Here is an 18,558-nt window from a genome sequence, read left to right on the forward strand (position 1 = left end):
ACCGCCTTCCCTGAGCACTGCTGTCAGAGCCCCGAGCGCATGTGGTGGAGCCCCCAGCGCACGCGGTGGAGCCCCGAGAGCACGCGGTAGAGCCCTGAGCGCACGCGGTGGAGCCCCGAGCCTATGCCGTGGAGCCCCGAGCGCACGCGGTGGAGCCCCGAGCGCACGCGGTGGAGCCCCGAGCCTATGCCGTGGAGCCCCGAGCGCACGCGGTGGAGCCCCGAGCCTATGCCGTGGAGCCCCGAGCGCACGCGGTGGAGCCCCGAGCCTATGCCGTGGAGCCCCGAGCGAGCGCACGCGGTGGAGCCCCGAGCCTATGCCGTGGAGCCCCGAGCGCACGCGGTGGAGCCCCGAGCCTATGCCGTGGAGCCCCGAGCGCACGCGGTGGAGCCCCGAGCCTATGCCGTGGAGCCCCGAGCGCACGCGGTGGAGCCCCGAGCCTATGCCGTGGAGCCCCGAGCGCACGCGGTGGAGCCCCGAGCCTATGCCGTGGAGCCCCGAGCGCACGCGGTGGCTCCGCTGAGCCGCGCACCTGGTTTGCTCCACTGACGCCGTGTCCTGTACTGGACTGTGTGCGGCCTGGGTGGACCGGGGGTGGGGTGGGGTGGGCTCATGTGCCCGCCCCGGGGGCTCTTGGGGAGCGGCTCGGCCCCTGCAGGGCCCGGCGACTCGGTGCTGCGGCCCCACTACGCGCGGCGGGTCGGAGGCAGGCGCGGGGACCGGACGTGGCACGTGGGCCCTGCCGAGACCTCGTGTCGGCCCGCCCGACGCTCCACCCGCGCTGATCCGAGTCCGACTCCCGGCCTGAGTCCCCAGCGAGAGCACCTCGCACCCTGACCCTGACCCTGACCCTGCCGGTCCCCGCTGCCCTCCCACCGCCACTGAGGCAGGTGCTGAGCCGTCTGGGTGCAGGATGCCGGAGCGCCGCCCCTGCCCGCCGTGCCCCGCCCCTGCCCCGCCCCGCCTCCCCCCTTGCTCCCTGGGCTGGGGCTTGGGCCTCGCTCTGGGTGAGCGGGGGAAGGGGCCTCACGCCGGCCGGGGTCTGGGGGCGACAGCGGGGCGAGGGGCGACGGCGAAGACCCCGAGTGATCCTGAAGTTGCGGCCTTGAGAAGCCGGCTGGGGCAGAGGCCGACCGGGCAAGGACTCTCCGGGCCTGAGGACCCCGCGCCTCCAGGACGTGGGAAGAACATTCCGGAAACAGGGGCCCTGGCCCTTCACATGTGCTGACAGCTTAGGTTTCCTCTTAACTTTTTGATATTTTTAAAAACTAGGTGAAGACACTCATTCCTCACATCAGTAGAAAATCCGGGCCAGGTTTTAGCTGTCGGTGGGGCGCAGCAAGGGAGCACAGCGGGGTGAGGGAGCGCAGCGGGATGAGGGAGCCAGCAGGGCGAGGGAGCAGGCCGGGATGAGGGAGCCAGCGGGATGAGGGAGCACGCCAGGACGAGGGAGCACACCGGGACGAGGGAGCACGCCGGGACGAGGGAGCACAGCGGGACGAGGGAGCACGTCAGGATGAGGGAGCACGCCAAGTCGAGGGAGCACAGCAGGATGAGGGAGCAGGCCGGGACGAGGGAGCACAGTGGGATGAGGGAGCACGTCAGGATGAGGGAGCACGCCGAGTCGAGGGAGCACAGCAGGACGAGGGAGCCAGCAGGACAAGGGAGCAGGCCGGGATGAGGGAGCCAGCGGGATGAGGAAGCACACTGGGACGAGGGAGCATGCCGGGACAAGGGAGCACAGCGGGACGAGGGAGCACGCCGGGATGAGGGAGCACAGCGGGACGAGGGAGCACAATAGGATGAGGGAGCACACCGGGATGAGGGAGCACAGAGGGACGAGGGAGCTGGGACGAGGGAGCACAGCAGGATGAGGGAGCTGGGATGAGGGAGCACGCCGGGGTGAGGGAGCACAGCAGGACGAGGAAGCACACCGGGATGAGGGAGCTGGGACAAGGGAGCACACCGGAAGAGCGGCCAAGCTAGCCCAGGCCCAGGCCAAGTGTGTGCTTCCTCCATCCACCGCAGGGCCCTGGTCCCGCAGAGCCTTGCCTGGCTCCCCTCTGAACAATCGAAATCTTTTCTGAGAAATCACATGGTAGGTCATGATGACATTAATTTGTTTTGAGTATGAACCTAATCACATCAAAGTATCTATTCCTTCTAACACCTGAATTCCCAACATCATCCTAATGGCTCAACACTTTCAATCTTGTATTTGTTCAAAGATGCAAAAAAACACAACCAGGTTTCTGATGTGAGAGAAGTGCCCTCCAGGAAGGAAAGGGGGAGGGAGGGAGTGATGGAGAGGGGAGGGGAAAGGAAGGATGAAATGGAGGAGGGGAGGAGGAATGAAGGGGGGAGAGGAGGATGATAAGGAGTGATGGAGGGGAGAAGGGGAAGGGAGTGATGGAGGGGGAGGGGAAAGGAGTGATAGAAGCGGGAGAGAGGGAGTGATGGAGCAGGGAGAGGGAAAAGAATGATAAAGAGAGGAAGGGGAAGGAGGGATGAAAGGGGAAGATGGGGGAGGAGGGATGAAGGGGAGGAGGGAGGGAGGGAGGGAGACAATTTGGGAAGGACCGACTGGAGGGCTGACTTGGGCAGGATGGTAAAAGTTTACGAGGTAAGAAAACACAATATTAAGCCCTTGTTTCCACTGATAATGTAAGTAAATTAAAAATAAAAATGTGCCCTCTGCCCTCCGTCTGAGACAACTTAGCAGAGATCGCCCGGTGATGACGTTCGAAGAAGAATCTGTGACTTGACCGACTTTAACGTGTCGCGTTGAACCCAAGGCCTAAAGCGGGTAGGGGCAAGAGAGCCATTTCTGCAGGGCCGTGACCTAGCGTGCGGACCGGCCACCGTGTGCCACTCGAGTCCCGCAGCCGCGCCTCCTGCCCCAACAGGCCGCCCGCCCCCCACAGCTCCGCGTGCTCCCGCCGCCTCGCGCTCAGTTTCGGGTCCTCACAGTCCTGCCGATGCCGAGTCAGCCCCCCGCACCCGCGACTGGAGCTGTGGCAGGTCCTAACATGCGAGGACGCCATGGGAAACCGCAGAGTACTGGAGATCAGCGCTGGGGAATTTAGGATTGTTTCCAAAACCTGGGTGTGGGCAGGGGGCGGACACGGAGATGGCAGGGACAGGGATGCTGGAGGCCCACGAAGGGCAAGTGGGACAGATGGGGAGAGAGTGTCCCTGCGGGCGGAAGTCAGCGGATGCAGAGGCGTGGACCAGCGATGGCAGGTGTCGTGGGGACACCCCCAGGTGGCTGAACCCCGATGTGTCGGCTGCACGCTGTGAAGTGGCAGCTGGGGAGGCCGCGGGGCCCAGATCGTCACCAAGCTCAGAGGCGATAAGGAATTCAATCCCAGAGGTGATGGCGCCGCTTCGAAGGGCTTGAGGCAGGGGAGCGGCGTGGATTAATTCGTACCGTGTGGATCACTGTGAACGGGAGGAGGCTCTGCCGGACGCGGGTGAACCCAGGGCTCCGGGTCAGGAGGCCTTGGGCGGCCAAGGCCGGAGATGATAAAACCCTGAGCGGGGTGTGGGAAGCCGGGTGCAGAGGGCGCGACACAGCAGGGGTTGGACCCGACAGCACAAGGGGGGGCCGTCTGCCGGATGAGGAGGGGACAGGCCTGTGATCTCGGCACATCTGATTGGAGGATGGTGAGGTCACTGATTGGCAGCCACCAGGAGGAGGAGCCTCAGCCCAAGGCCAGGGCTCCCCAGGACCAGGCTTTGGGTTTGGGGCATCCAGCAGGATCAAGTCAAGATGCTCCTAGGCACACGGTCCGGAGTTCAGTGAGGACAGCAGAGCGGGGGCAACAGACCGAAGGGTCCTCAGCATGCAGGTGGCCCCGCGGACCGGAGGGTGAGGAGACAGCCGGCTGAGACGGGGGTGCCCAGGCCCCGGGGGGCCAACGGAGCAAGAGGGGGACAGAGCAGGTGCAGTGGGGAAGGAGGGCGGCGGGGGGGGGGGGGGTCTCTGTAAATGCGATCAGTGACGTCAGATGCAGTTTGGAGGCTCATGAAGTTAGACTCACAAACGTCCCTTGGGTTTGGAAATCAGGACTTGGCTGGTGCGGTCGGGGAGTGGGGGCCCGTGGGGAAGGCTGAGCACACGGTGGGCACCCGCAGACCCGGCCTCGATGGGCAAGCCTGCTGTGCTCGCTCATGCGGAGCTGCTCCCGGTGGCCCCCCAGCCTGGGAGAACACCCCATGGCCCCGGGGGGCGGTGTGTGGAGGCCGGGAGACGGTGAGGCACGAGGTGCAGGGGCTGCTGGCCAGAGAAGATGGGGTTCAGGGCCCCCAGACGGTGGGGCGCTGTGTGCAAGGGTTGGGGCACGCCGGGATCCACTTCTGTGAGGGGCTTAGCGCAACCATCAGAGACTCATCAACACCCCACGGTGAGGACCCCATTCTGCCCATTAGGGCCGGGGCGGGGGTGGTGCTGCTGATGCCGCATCAGACAGCGGAGAAAGGGGAAACCCCTCCCAACACGTAGGTTTCTCAGCCTCGGGGTTGGAGACCCATTCACCACCTGTTGGGTGAGCCACTCTGCCTAAATAATACTTAGATTAATTAAGATTTATTAACTCGATAGCTAGGAAAATTAAAAATAACCCTGTTGGCACTTGAAATTAATGAGGCATTTATTGATTACCTACCTAAAGAATAAAGTGAATAGTATAGTCAAATCCGCAACTCTAGGCCAAGTCCCTCCAAAACGTGGTGGTTTGGATTTTTATAATTGGTAAACTTAAAAAATAAAATTCACTCGTGTCGTCATCACTGAGTGCCTGACATACCCAGGGAGGCGCCCCTCTCTCCCGGTGCTAATGTCACAGCCGGATGGTCACCTAAGGTCCTAGAATGGGACTTTGGCCCCGGGAGTAAAGTCTGTGACCCTCAGAGCCCTTAAGCATGACCCAGCGTCCTTCTGAAGTCCTACTTTCTTCACGCAGATGGTGAAAGACAGGAATATGTTTCCCTCCGTGAATTGCTAGCACGTCCTGATGGTCCCTGAGCCAGACCCCCCGGCAGGGGTGCAGGACGTGCCATGGGTCCTACGTCACCGCCCGTCCCACGCACCCACGCCCCCCGCTCTGGGTCGGGGTGTGGGCCCAGGCCTGCCTGCCTCTCAAGCCTCGATCTTCCCATGGCGATCCACTGCCCTAGATTTCCACGCCGTGATTCCCAGCACGCGGGGTGCACCGAGCCCCGCAGAGCCGTCGGCCATGCGCCCGAGTGAGGCCGTGAGCGCCCCGGAGCAGTCCCGAGCCACCCGCGTCCTCCCTCTTTCGATTCCCATCTCAGCGTTTCGCAACTTATTTTTCTGTCTCTTTCGTGTCCTCCTTCCGCCAGTGAGTGTTGGTCTCAGGCACCCGGCATTTCAAAACCTGTTCCATGGCTTCCTCCCCATCTGCCCCCACCCCAAGCCTGACTTTCTGTGCTCATAAAAAAAAAAAAAAAAAGAAAAGAAAAGAAAAAGAAATGATACTACTCTGAGACCCTTAAAAGTGGTCACATAAGAATATCCCTCAGATCACACGGCGGGTGTCTGGTGTGGAAAAGATAGGTAGGTAAGTGCATTTTAAAATGTTATTATTGCCCTAAATGTGTTGCTTCTCTGTACAAAGTGAATTCCTAAACTGCATGATAAAACCTGTTAATGTGATGAAAAAGAAACAAATGGAAGAAGCGGCTGGAAAACTCTCCCAGGAGGATATCGCTGAATTTTAGCTCACGGACTAGGAACCTGCGTGCATCTCGGGGACCTCGTGCCTTCCCAGCTCCAACCTGAAGGCGGGCCAGCCTCGCGCTGCGCTGGGGCCGCAGGAGGAATGATGCCCGTCTCCGCGCCCAGCGGCCCGGTGGAAACCGGTCACGATCCTGGAGTCGGCGCTGCCACACCTCGATCCTCCGAGGGCCAGAGAGCGCAAAGGCAGATCCGGTTCCCAGAAAAACGGCACCTCCCGCCGCTTCCGTGACACCTGCTCAAGAGCGGAGTCCTGCCCTGGAAGGGAGGCCGGGAAAGGACGAGTGTCCTCTCGGAGTTTACCTAAGCCCACGTGAATAAACCGAGAATTACGTGTTTTTATGTAAAATACCTTCAGTGAAACAGCCTATTCAACTCTCATGAGCAAGTCGGAGAACAGGCCTAATCTAAAAATTAAACGTGGATTAGAAGTTTATTGCACTCAATTCATTGGAGCCATTCAGGTGTTTCCAGCCTCCCCAAAGGAGCGCGGTGCTCAGGGCCTGTCTGTCCTTCAGTTCGCCGTGGCGGGGGGCAGGGCTGTGGTGGGGGGGCTGACATCAGCAGGTGCCACCAGGGGAAAGGGCTGAGGTCACACCAGGTGTCCCCCTTGCAGGCCCTGCTGGGGGGCTGACGTCACACAGGGCACCCCCAGCAGGTGCTGCGGGAGGGAGGTGGGGCTGACGTCCCAGGAGGGAGGTACCTCCAGCAGGTGCCACTGGGGGAAGGTGTTGACATCATACCAAGGGTCCCCCTAGCAGGCCCTACTGGGGGGCTGACGTCCCACAGCAGGTGCCACCAGGGGGCTGATGTCCCAGGAGGTACCCCTCAGTCGGTGCCGCCAGGATGCTTAGGTCACACAGGGAACCCCCAGCAGGTGCCGTGGAGGGAAGGGGCTGACGTCACACCAGCTGTCCCCCTCGCAGGCCCTGCCGGGGGCTGACATCCCAGGAAGTACTTCCAGGAGGACCGCGACTCAGGGCAGCAAGACCGTCTCCCGAGAAGGGGAAAGCAAGCAGGTTCTAGCTGGACCTTGCCAAGGTCTCGAACAAAGCACAACAGCTTTTTCTCTCTTGCCTTTTGTTTCTTTCAATCTGGGAGGGAATCTGAGGGTTTCTGGCCGTCCCGTCCAGGCACGGCGGCACCTGGACGGCGCTGGTGTCCCGCTGGACGCCGGGTGGTACCAGCACTGCTCTGTCACTGTGGCCCCTTAGGGGCTCAGACACAGGTTTGCACTGGTTTGCAGGTGACTGTTTCAATTTCACTCCGATTTTCGCCAGACGCCCTTAATGACTTTGCTTATGGACAAGGTCAGAGGTCCCCGAGAAGCTCGGGCGACGCAGGCCTGCGCAGAAGCAGAAATGCCACGGCCTCCCTTCTCGTTCCCTTGTCTGTGTTTCTTAGAGGCTATGGATGTTGGCCTTCACTGAACTCAGAGAGAAAATATCAGCTGCCGTAGAACTGGTTTGCTCCTGCTGAGATCGTCGTCACCCGGGCCGGTCCCTGGGACTCTGCGTGCAGCAGCCGGTGCCTCTCGTGCCAACAGACTGGGTTTTATTTCCCTGTCATTCCAACGACGGCAGACAGTGCGGCCGCGGTGCAGACTCCCCGGAGGACGAGCATCTGGGGCTGTGGACGGAGGCACACGTGGAGCTGCGAAGGGGACGCGGCCCCACAGCCTCACTCCGCTCCTGGGGCCCCGGCCCCGGCCCCGGCCCCTGTGGGCTCCCCGATGGTCTCCTGGTGGGGACTCCATGCACGTCTTGGGTGGGCCGGCGGCCCTGACGGCTGCATCCAGGCAATTCTGGGCTCCGAGGACCACTCCCCTCCGTCACACCTGTCCCTCGAGCTGGCACGGGGAGCGCCATGCCCGTGGCCAGTGGGATTGGAGTGTTGCCAACAGGATGAATCTTAAATACGCCTTGGCTCTCTTCAGTCAGATTAAAAAAGAATTAAAAAACAACCTTCTTATTCCCTGCGTTGTTTCTTGGAGAAAAATCTGTAAGGGAAGGTTTGGCAGATTCACAAGGAGGTGTGAACCAGCACGCTTGGCACGCAGGCAGCTCACCAGCAAGCTGCGTGTTCCAGGCTGTCGTCCCTGGGCCGCCGCTCACGAAGCCGGTGGGGGCGCGTCCCGCTGAGCCCTGCGTCTGCCCTCTGGACACGCGTGGGCTCAGAGTGGGAGCCTGCACTCGGCCGGCCACCGTCTTGGCTCCCGCCGCGGTTTATGTCACGTGCACCGGCTCTTTCCTCAGTCACGGCCCCGCTGGCCCCTCTCCTCCCCATGCCACGCACACCGTGCACGCACATAGACACCACAGACACGCAAGCACGTGTGCACACGCACCCCGTGCACACGCACATGCTTGGAAGCCTACGGGAAGGTGTTGCCGTCGACAGGAGGGCCAGGCGGAGGCGGGCGGTGGCTCATGGTCACCTGCTTTTCCCTGGCAGGTGACAGAGACCGGGTTGCCGGGCCTCTGCTCCATGGAAGCGCGGGGGGCGGAGGGTAGCCTGGGCCGCGGGCGGCAAACACAACCAGCCTTGGTGACAGTGTGACCTAACACCGGAGACAGCTTCTTGGGCCACAAACGGGAGCTTGCCCACTCCTGCCTCTTTCCCCGGGATGGAAGGCTTTACCGAGTGGCCGACGCTGGGACGGCGGTAAGCTCCTGCCCCCACGTTGGGCAAGGCCGGGTCGTCTGCCCAGGGAAGTGCTCGGGGACGCCCGGGGCTGTCTGCTTGGTGGTCAGGACCCGTTTGTCCACCTGAACCGAATGCACGCGTGGGCTGTTAGAATCCGGTGCAGACGCTCTTCTGGACACGCTCCATGGTCGGCGGTGATGGCGCCGTGTGGCTCCAATGCTGGCCACTGATCGGCCCATGTCCCCACTGCAAGGGCACTCTCGTGGGGTGCTCAGGTGTGCCCTGGGTGGTGGTGAAGACGTGGACACTCCCTTTAGTCCCTGCATGGCAGGTGTGGCCGGGGATTCTGGCCTGGCTTGCCCCCGCAGACCGTAGGTGCTCTGGGAGCACGGGGGTCACCGCTGGGGCAGGCACGGCGCCCGGGCCAGCACCCACGGACCTGCACACGCATGCAGGAGGCCAGTGCAGCTGGTCCCTGATGCCAGTGAGGGACCTGCTCTAGCCAGGGGCCACTGGTCACCCCACCCATCGCTGGGGGCTCAAGACCTCCTCTTACAGGGGTGGAAAAGCCTGCAGCCGCCTCCAGATGTTAAAGCCCGGCAATCTCCAGCCCCGTTACCAATTGGATGACCTTTCAAGCCCCTGAAGCTGTACCTGGACAGGTAGGCTTACACCCTTTGTATGACATTGACTGATAACTTGCATGTCTTTCGGGGTGCTCTTCTCTGTGCTCCTTTTTCCCTTCCGTCCTCACTCTCGGGAACATGCAGGAAGTGCTTAGTGGGTGCAGCTGAGGAGCTCAGATGCAGGGGCTCGGGCTCCGGGCTGGGGCCAGGGCTGCACTTCCCAGCTGGGTGACCACGGGTGAGAGGCAACCTGGGATTCCTTGTCGGTAACGCATGTGCCCACAACGCAGCACGCTTGGACCCTCCATCCCGAAGATGCTAGCTCCTATTTTCCCGCCACCAGCATCAGTGTGTACATGAGAGGGACTCCGCAAGCCATGCAAACAGAAGCAAAACCTCACGAGGTACCAGATTTTTGCCGTAATAAAGGTCTTTCCACCTCTTAGAATTTATAATCCTCCCCGGAAGAGAAGGCTATCATCGCGGGGAAAGGGGTAAAGTTCAAGGAAGAATTTAGTTTCGTGTACAAAAGGAGTCAAGACTTGAGGAATACTATACCTAATAAATGAAGAAGACACAACAGAGTACATGTGGTCAACCCAGCAACACGGTGGTTCGAGGCAACATGCGCCATGGCCTGAGCATTGGTTCCAACCCCCAGGTGATGAGATTGACGGGTGACTTTCTAATGGAGGGTGAGGCTGGGAGCCTGCACAGCACGGGTGCCCCCCGCCCCACGTGGCATTGCACAGGGGGAGACAGGCTGAGGTGTGCGGTGTAGCCAGGGGCCCCCCACAAACCCACCTCTCGGAGACACGGGGTTGGAGGGACACTGCAGGGATGAAGCCGGCAGGGGCGAGGCCACGGGACCCTCTACCAGACAAGCGGCTGGTGTCACCACCACCGGGCCCCAGAGGCAGGGGCCGCAGGGAGGAGGGACAGGCTGGGTCTCACATCGCCAAGACGCGCTGTGGACTTTATTTGGATTCTGATTCAAACAACCAGACCATGAAAGTAAATCTGAGGCAATCTGGGAACTTCAGATCCTCAGCAGATATTCGGTGACATTTCAGACTTATTGAAAGGGCCAAAGGGGGGGGGGGTCACGCTTTCACAAAAGAGCCTTATGTTTAAGAAATTCATGCTGAAGTGTTTCCAGGTAAAGTCACCCACTGACTTGAATTGGCTTTGGAGCGATCGTGTTGGGGACACAGGAGGCGTGGGGGCCCAGCAGAGAGAGGCTGGGCCATCCTCGAAGCTCGGGGATAACTCTCAGGGCCCATGAGCCACTGTGTACCTGGTGAGGCTTCCATCGCCAACAACACAAAATACAAAAAATAATCTCTCAAAAAAGAGAAGGATGAATAAGTACATTGGTCGGGGCGCAGGTGACAGGGTTAGAAGCGTGTGTGTGGATAGGGTCACAGGGCCTCTGGTGATGGAGCAGGACCACCAGGAGGTGGGAAGCCCGTATCCCTCCCGTGAGCCCAGCAGATGGGAGCTCACCCGTTCGGGAACAGGCTCGGGGTGGGGGTGGGGAGCAGCTATTCATTAACATGCGTAAGACTATGTGGGGTGTTGGTTAAAAATCTCACATCCAGGCCCCATTCCTAGAGATTCTGAGGCGAGGGTCTTGAGTGGCGATCACAAATCTGCGTGAGAAACATTACCCAGGGTGACTCTCCTGAAGGTGGTCCCGGAACCGCTCCTGAGACACTGTTGGGTGGCGGGTGCCACGTGTCGTTGCAGAGGCGGAACGGTCTACTCGGGGCAGACTCACACTCTCGGGTTCCAGGCTCACAGACTGACGTCCGGGGGGAGAGTCCGTCTGCACGTGTCTGAGGGAGACACGACCTCTGGACCCGATGATTCGGGGTCCCTCCCTGGCAGGCAGGCACGTGGCAACACCAGACGGTGTGCAGGGCACGTGTGTGGGCAGAGCCAGGACAAGGGACGAGGCGTCTGCATTGGCAGGTGGTCCTCACAGCGGTGGCCTTGCCGAGTGGCCCCGGGAGGTGGTGGGTTCGGGCCGGGCCCTCCAGCTGGCGGGGCTCCACCTCCCACCTTCCCTCCAGGTAAGATGGGGATCCCACATCTGGTTTCCCACCAACAGAACGGGTCGCCCAGCCCCACGCGAGCCGCACACCCGCCAAGGGCCCACTGCTCCCCGGAAGGCCCCAAATTCCAGCTGTGAGTGCCACAGGGTGACGGGGCTGCCCAGCCCGCGCCAGGCCGTGCGGTGAGCGCCAAGTGTGCTCCTCCTGGCTTCCGCTGTCACTGCGCTTCTGGGCTCAGCCGCTCGGTAGCCTGGTGGGTCCGGGCAACCTCGCACGACGGCGGCCTTGCTGATAGCACCCTCGGGGGCCCTGCGTCCGCCCCTCGGGTGGGCGCGGTCTCTGCTTTCCCCCCTTTCTGAGCTCCCAGGCCGGGGCCTCCATATCACCTCGCATGTGCGTGGATGGTGGCTGGGACCGAGCAGCTCAGGTTACAAGTTCTCGTATTTTCCATGAGAGCAAATCATTAGCTGCGAGCTCCTGACAGATCATTTGAAAGATTTCTAACCGAAATAGGATTTATAGCCCCTGCTTGTCGCGGTGAAAAGCACAAAAACAAAACAAGGCGGACACACAAAATGACCGTGACATCCCCGCTGTCGCCCTTCGGCTCGGGCTGTCAGGAGGTGGCGACCGGGTACCTCGCGGGGTGCACACGAGCGGAAGGCCGGCTCGCTGCTCCTCTCATTTGCGGGGGGACATGGTGCTTCCCCGCCACGGAACCCCACGCGCGGGCCGCTGCCGGGGCGGCCGTGTCCTCGGCGCCATCCCCACGGAAGCGCCACGCTTCTCCGATGTGAGGAGGCACACGTGTGTTTTACGCGTAGTTTTCCGTGGCTCCTGGGAGATGAGTGGGCACCACTAGACCCTCTTGGGGACTGAGGCCACTCGGGGAATGACTTGACTTTACCTTATTTTATCTATTTTGTTTTCACGTGATTATAATGATAATACGATGCTTCTGAGCATTTGAGGCTGAGCAGGGAGGTAGGTTCTGTTTCCTCCCAGAATGAGGCCCAGGCTTCACCTGTGTTGCCCCCGCCCTCCCTCCTCTGTCCCTTCCTGCCTCTCTTCCTCTTTCCTCTCATCCTCCCTCCCTCCCTCCCTCCCTCCCTCCCTCCCTCCCTCCCTCCCTCCCTCCCTTCCCTTTTGCTTTTCCGGGTCTTTGGAAGAAGCTCCGAGGCTACAGTGCCTGGGGCCCTAGGTATCCCGTCTCTTCTGATCTCGTGCCTGGTTTCTGGGGTGCTGTCTGGGTGAGGGGGGCTTGCAGGGCACGGAGCAGGAGCAGGGGGCCCACTCCGCCCCCCAGGCGAGGGTCCCAGCGCCTGACCTCCGGCAGCTGAGGGTCGCCAAGGTGGGTGTTTTCTCTCCCTGCTAACTGGCCTGGAGCCTCGGGGCGCTGTCTCCCAGCCCCCCACCCCCAGAAACCCCGACTGACTGACAGTCCCTTCTGTCTTGTGCGTGCCGCTGAGTTACAGGCACTAGGGCGGTGACAAATTTTGAGTTTCACTTTGGATTTCCGAGGACGTGAAGAAAGGTGGGCTTCCCAGCAGGGCCTGCACGGCTTCCGGGCGGGAGGGGCTCCCTGTCTCCTGGCCGCACCCCTGGCCTGGCCTCTGCGCGCCCCCCCCCCCCCCCCCGGGCACCTGCTCTAATGGAGTTTGTCTCAGCTGCTCAGGTGAGGGCCGCGTGACTGACGGGTGCAGCCGCCTGGAGCCAGGGCTCCCGTGCGGCTCGGCGTGAGCACGCGCCTGGGCTTCGGAAGGTCCCCGTGTGCACGGGCTTCTTGGCCCCGGAAATCGGGGGCGTCGTGCTTGTGGGGGCTGAGCGCGGCCTGGGGTGGGGGGAGCAGGGCGCAGGCGGCTTCACCCCCAGGGCAGACCCTCAGCTAAGTGGGGAAGGGGTTGAGCCCTACTCCCCACCTGTAACGTCGCACCAGCTTTTAAAGATTTACTTATGAGAGAGCGAGAGAGACAGAGCGGGCGCACAAGGGGGGCGAGGGGAGCCGGGAGGGGGAATCCCAAGCAGACTCTCCCCGCGTGGACCCCGACCCGGGGCTCGATCCCAGGACCCCGAGGTCACGACCTGTGGCTCAGCCGACTGCGCCCCCAGGCGCCCCTCTGTCTGTAACGTTGTAAATGCACGTTCAAGGTTCTGGGGGCAGTAAGGTTACCTTGTGCCTTCACCGACCATGTGACACACGCCTGCTCATACGGGGGACCAGAATCACACACGCGTGCTCACGCTCCCACACACACACGCCGAGACATACACAGCACACTTACATACCACACACAGATACACTATACACACACATGCACACACAGATACACGCATCACACACAGGGATACACACACAAACACACATGTGCACGGATAACACCACACACGCACACCACACACACAGGTACACCCCATGTGCACACACGGATATACACACCACACACAGGGATACACAGACACATGTGTGCACAGATATACCACACAAGCACACCATACATATAACACACACACACATACACACCCCACGTGCACACGCAGATACACACACCACACACACAGGGATACACAGAGACACATATGTTCACAGATAACACCACACACGCACACCACTCATGCATATACACCCCATGTACACATGTAGATACACACACAGAGATACACACAAACACACGTGTGCACAGGCACACCATGCACACACACACACACACCCCATGTGCACACAGAGATACACACACCACACACACAGGGATACACAGACACACATCTGCACAGATAACACCCCACATGCACACTCACATACACACACCACACATACACACACAGATATACACATCCCATGTGCACACACGGATTCACACACCACACACAGGGATACACAGACACACGTGTGCACAGATACACCACACACGCACACCATACACACACCACACACACATACCTATGTGTACACACAGATACACACACCACACACAGGGATACACAGAGACACACATATACACAGATAACACCACATACGCACACCACACACACACCACACACACACATACACATCCCACGTGCACACACACATACACACACCACACATAGATATACACATCCCATGTGCACACATGGATTCGCACACCACACACACAGGGTGCACAGATACACCACACACGCACACCACACAAACACCCCACATGTACATGCAGATACACCACACACAGGGATGCACACACAGACATACGTGTGCACAGATACATACCACACACGCACACACACATACGCACACCCCATGTGCACACACCACACACACCTGCACATATTTTTCTGAACCATTTGAAAGTGGGCTGCAGACATCAGGACCACTCACACCTAAATCCTCAGCATTCATCCATTAGGGAAAAAGAAAAAAACCACATTTTCCTCCATAACCTAAGTGTAATCTTAACAAAAAAGAAAGTTAACATTGTTTCAGTCACATCATAAAATATACAGTTCCTGTTCACATCTCCTCCCATTACCCGTAACCAGTTCCCTGTGCATCCTCCACCGTCTAAAACGCAACCGAGAGGTCAAGTCGCTGGCCCTTCGTCACCTAGTTTCTCCCACAGCCGCCGCTCTGCCCTCCGTTTGTTCTCATCTAGGGTTATTTCCTGAATGCTATTTTAGAAGATACTTTCTTTTAAAAATTTTAAAACTTTAGACTTTAAATGATAACCGTATTCCCACGTAAGTGCACAAGCAATGATATGGAGTCTGATTTTTAGATTTTGTAAGACACATTTTGGCCGAGAGGATTTTAGGGGAGGAGCTTGGGGGAGCAGGTGAGTCTGTGCTGTCGGGCCCCGGCCCCCGATCTGCTCCTCCCCGGGCCGCTCCCGCCCTCCTGCTTCCCGCCGCGGGTCCCCGCCGCCCCCGCCTCCATCCTTCCCCTGCCTGTGTCTCCTTCCTTCCACTTGCATGCTTCAAACATACATGCAAAAGGAACAAACGAGTAAATAAAAAAAAAAAAAGAGGGCGCCCCCAGACCTGCCTGTTCTGTCTAGTGACTACTCCCATAAACATTTCTATTAGCTTCTGGTCTACCCTTCTAGAATTTTATGCAAATACAAGCAAATATATGTATGTGTGTTCATATTTCTGCTGCTTTTCTGCATCTTGCTTTTTTCTCTAACAAAGTATCCTTGAAATCTTCCTCCATCAGTTCATGGAGCGCTTCTTCATCTCTACACAGCTGCATGGAGAGTGAAGGCACTTTGATTTGAAAAGCAGAAAGCACAGCACAGATGTAAATCAGATTACTTCTGCCTTAATCTTTATGACGAAGCAAGTGTGTCTTGGTTCTTTATGAATAATAACAGCAGTAACTATAATTTAAAGGGCTTGAGCCGTGCGCTGGCCTGGGCTCTGCGTGCTACGTGCATTGTTCTACGGCATCAGCGACGACCCGGTGAAGCGGGAGACGGTCCACCTATTTCACAGGTGAAATCACTGAGGTTCTGGGAGTCGGAGTGGATGACCTCTCCGTGCTGTCAGGGCCGTGTTACGTGTGTGCAGTCACACCTCCCAGCGGTGGCACACCACACACACTTGTCTCCTTGGCTTGCACACACCCCTGCGCCTTCATCTCACCCAGTCCTGCCCTGGCTGAGACCCTCCACGGCCCTGGACTCTCACCAGTCCCCTTCTACCCAGCTCCTGAACCTGCCCTGCACCCTGCATACGTCATCACCAGGGGCAGGTCAGCTCACGTCTCCCCTCCCTTAAACTCACTTGCAATCCCCACCGTCCGCAGCACTTAGCCCGAACTCACAGAGCCCACACCCTTCCCTGCTCCCAGGCCCAGACTCTGGGTCTCCGGAGGCTGGTACCAAGTCTAAAGTATCCATGCATCTTGGACAGGTGGGAAAGCGCTCTGAGCATGGCCCAGGGCTTAGTCCTGCAGCACCCTACCCGCCTTCTCCAGGAATATCTACATTCACCCACTTTGGAGCCTGTGTTCTGTGTGTATGGATGTCTTCCATTTTATTATTTTACACATACCACTTTCATAGCTCTTCTCACAGCATGCAGTTAATTTTTCTTTATTTGGTTTATGTGCACCCCTGCCCATTAAATGGTTAAACATAAACAACTTGCTGGCAGAGTTCCATAATTCCATTTCTCGTGTCTGTAATGCCTGGCATGTAGTTGCCTCAAAAATGTGTTGCATAAATACACAAAATCACACGTTTATGTGACTGAATTTAGAGCCAGCAATTGAACAATTCATTTTATTAAAAAAAAAAAAAAACCAACAACCCAGGCATCTATTTCCTTTAAATACCAGTTAGCCCTCCTCCCTCCACTCATCCCTGTAAGAAACACAGCACCAGAAGTGCCCAAGACAGCAGGTGGCCTCAGCTTAGTGCACCAGTGTCTGCAGATTTAAGAGTGGGCACTTTGCGGGTGGTGTGGGGCCAGGCGAAGAAAGGTGGAGACTGACCCCTGGTGAGGCTCCCCAACTGACTGGGGGTTTGGTGGGAAAGGCCAAAGGTGGGGCCTGGGCGGGCACACTGTGTTTCATTTAAAGTAGGACTACAGGGACGCCTGGGTGGCTCAGCAGTTGAGCATCTGCCTTCAGCTCAGGCCACGATCCCAGGTCTGGGGATCAAGTCCCACGTTGGGCTCCCTGCGAGGAGCCTGCTTCTCCTTCTGTCTATGTCTCTGCCTCTCTCTCTCTCTCACTCTCTCTCTGAGTCTCTCATAAATGAATAAATGAAATCTTTAAAAAAAATAAAATAAAATAAAGTAGGACTACAGGCACACGCCAGGAAGGGAGGTGGGAAATAATGACCCAGGGCAACAAGGAAGTTGTCCTGCCAGCTTTGACGCCCCCAGTAAAAAAAGTATGCATGCGTGTGTGTGTATATGAATGTCAGTGTACACATGCATGTGTGTCTGTGTCTATGGGTGCACATCTATGTGTGTATATGTGTAAGCATGTGCCTATGCCTATACCTATGCATTTTAATGTGTGTATATATGTATATGCCTATGTGCATGTGTATATTTGTATATATGTGTGCATGTGTATGTGTACATGCATGTGTGTAAAGATGCACGCGTACGTATATGTGTATATGCATATCCATATGTATGTGTACATGTGTCATGTATAGATAAGTTGGTGTGTGCATGTGTGTATGTGCATATACACATGCATGTGGGTATATGTGCATATGCTGTGTGCATATATACATGTGTGTATGCACGGGTGTACATCTATATACATGCATATGTGTGCCTATATGTGTGTGCACATGTGCATATGCACATGTGTGTATATGTCAATGTGTGTTTGTATATATTTCATACCTCTCTTACACAAATGTCGGGACACAATACAGAGAGTCCATAGCCTACTTTTCACGCCTAACACCATGTACGAGCAGCCATTCCACATCAGCTCTCTCTGTGTCACAAACATGCTAACAAGCCTTTACACAGCATGGTGACCCACGCATTCGCTGGTGGGGACCAATGTCAGGAGCTCGACACTCACAGCCGGCACTGTCCTAAGATCTGGGAATAGGCACAAGACGCTTCTCCATATCAGGACACCCACGCCCTCAGAACGCCGAGCTGTCATCAAAAACTATGGATGCACGATGCCCAGGTGGAGGGGACGTCCCTGAGCGTGCTGTACCTCACATGTGATGTTGCTGGACTGTCCATGAATCGGCCGCCTGCCAGCTGCGCTCCTGTTCCTAAGAGCTTCTCCCAAGAAATCAGGGAGCCTGGGTCCAACTCAACCCTTTCTAGTGCTGACCCCCAGGCCCCAGAACCAGGGGACTCACAATCTGGAAGGGAATCGAGCACCTCCGTCTAAAATTTAAAGGTAGCCACTGCTCATTTCAAAAGCAGCACAGATCCTTGACATAATAGCCTAGCTTCTGTGACAAGGACTAAGTTGAGCGCTTTATATACTTCACACCTCATTCAACCCTGATAATGCTCCCATGAAGAAGAAACTGTATTATGCCCATTTTACTGATGGGAAGACTGAGGCTCAGATTCCAGGAGCTAAGTGCCTTCTCCAAAGTTGCAGAGTTCGTGTGGTAGAATTAGGATTTGTTCCCCGGTCTGCTCGCCTCCAACCTTTTAACCCACAATTCTGCCCCACATGGATGACATGCGGGACTACAGATCTCTCCTTTCTCAACTACTTAGGGCAACCTGGCTGTACCACGTCCGTGACTTGTGTTTCTACCAATTCCTACCACGCGTTCTCTCCTGTTCTGGTCTATTCTGAAATAATCTATTAATGGTCACAGTGCTGCTTTAGAGCAACACGCATTCTAGCAAATCCTTTCACTGGAAAATACCAGTTAATGTTCTGCATTTTAACTGAGTGATTTATACCACTAATTCAACATCCCAAATAAGATAAGTTTGAGACACACATAAAATAGCCCTTTAAAAAATAATCTATGGCATCATTAAAGTC

At 57.6% G+C, this 18,558-nt stretch overlaps 1 protein-coding gene and 1 long non-coding RNA gene across 16 annotated transcripts in view; one reads left to right on the plus strand and one right to left on the minus strand.

Moving 5' to 3' along the window:
* The window catches only part of MYT1L (myelin transcription factor 1 like), a 404,563-nt gene that overhangs the window by 253,271 nt on the left and 132,734 nt on the right, over window positions 1-18,558 (minus strand). The window lies entirely within an intron of this gene.
* On the plus strand, window positions 3,690-5,490 carry LOC111090455. The gene is made up of 2 exons (XR_005371958.1): window positions 3,690-3,871; window positions 4,965-5,490. It is a non-coding gene; the product is annotated as an uncharacterized LOC111090455 (long non-coding RNA).

The sequence above is a fragment of the Canis lupus genome, chromosome 17, assembly GCF_011100685.1.
Source record: "Canis lupus familiaris isolate Mischka breed German Shepherd chromosome 17, alternate assembly UU_Cfam_GSD_1.0, whole genome shotgun sequence".
Classification (NCBI taxonomy): Eukaryota; Metazoa; Chordata; class Mammalia; order Carnivora; family Canidae; genus Canis; species Canis lupus.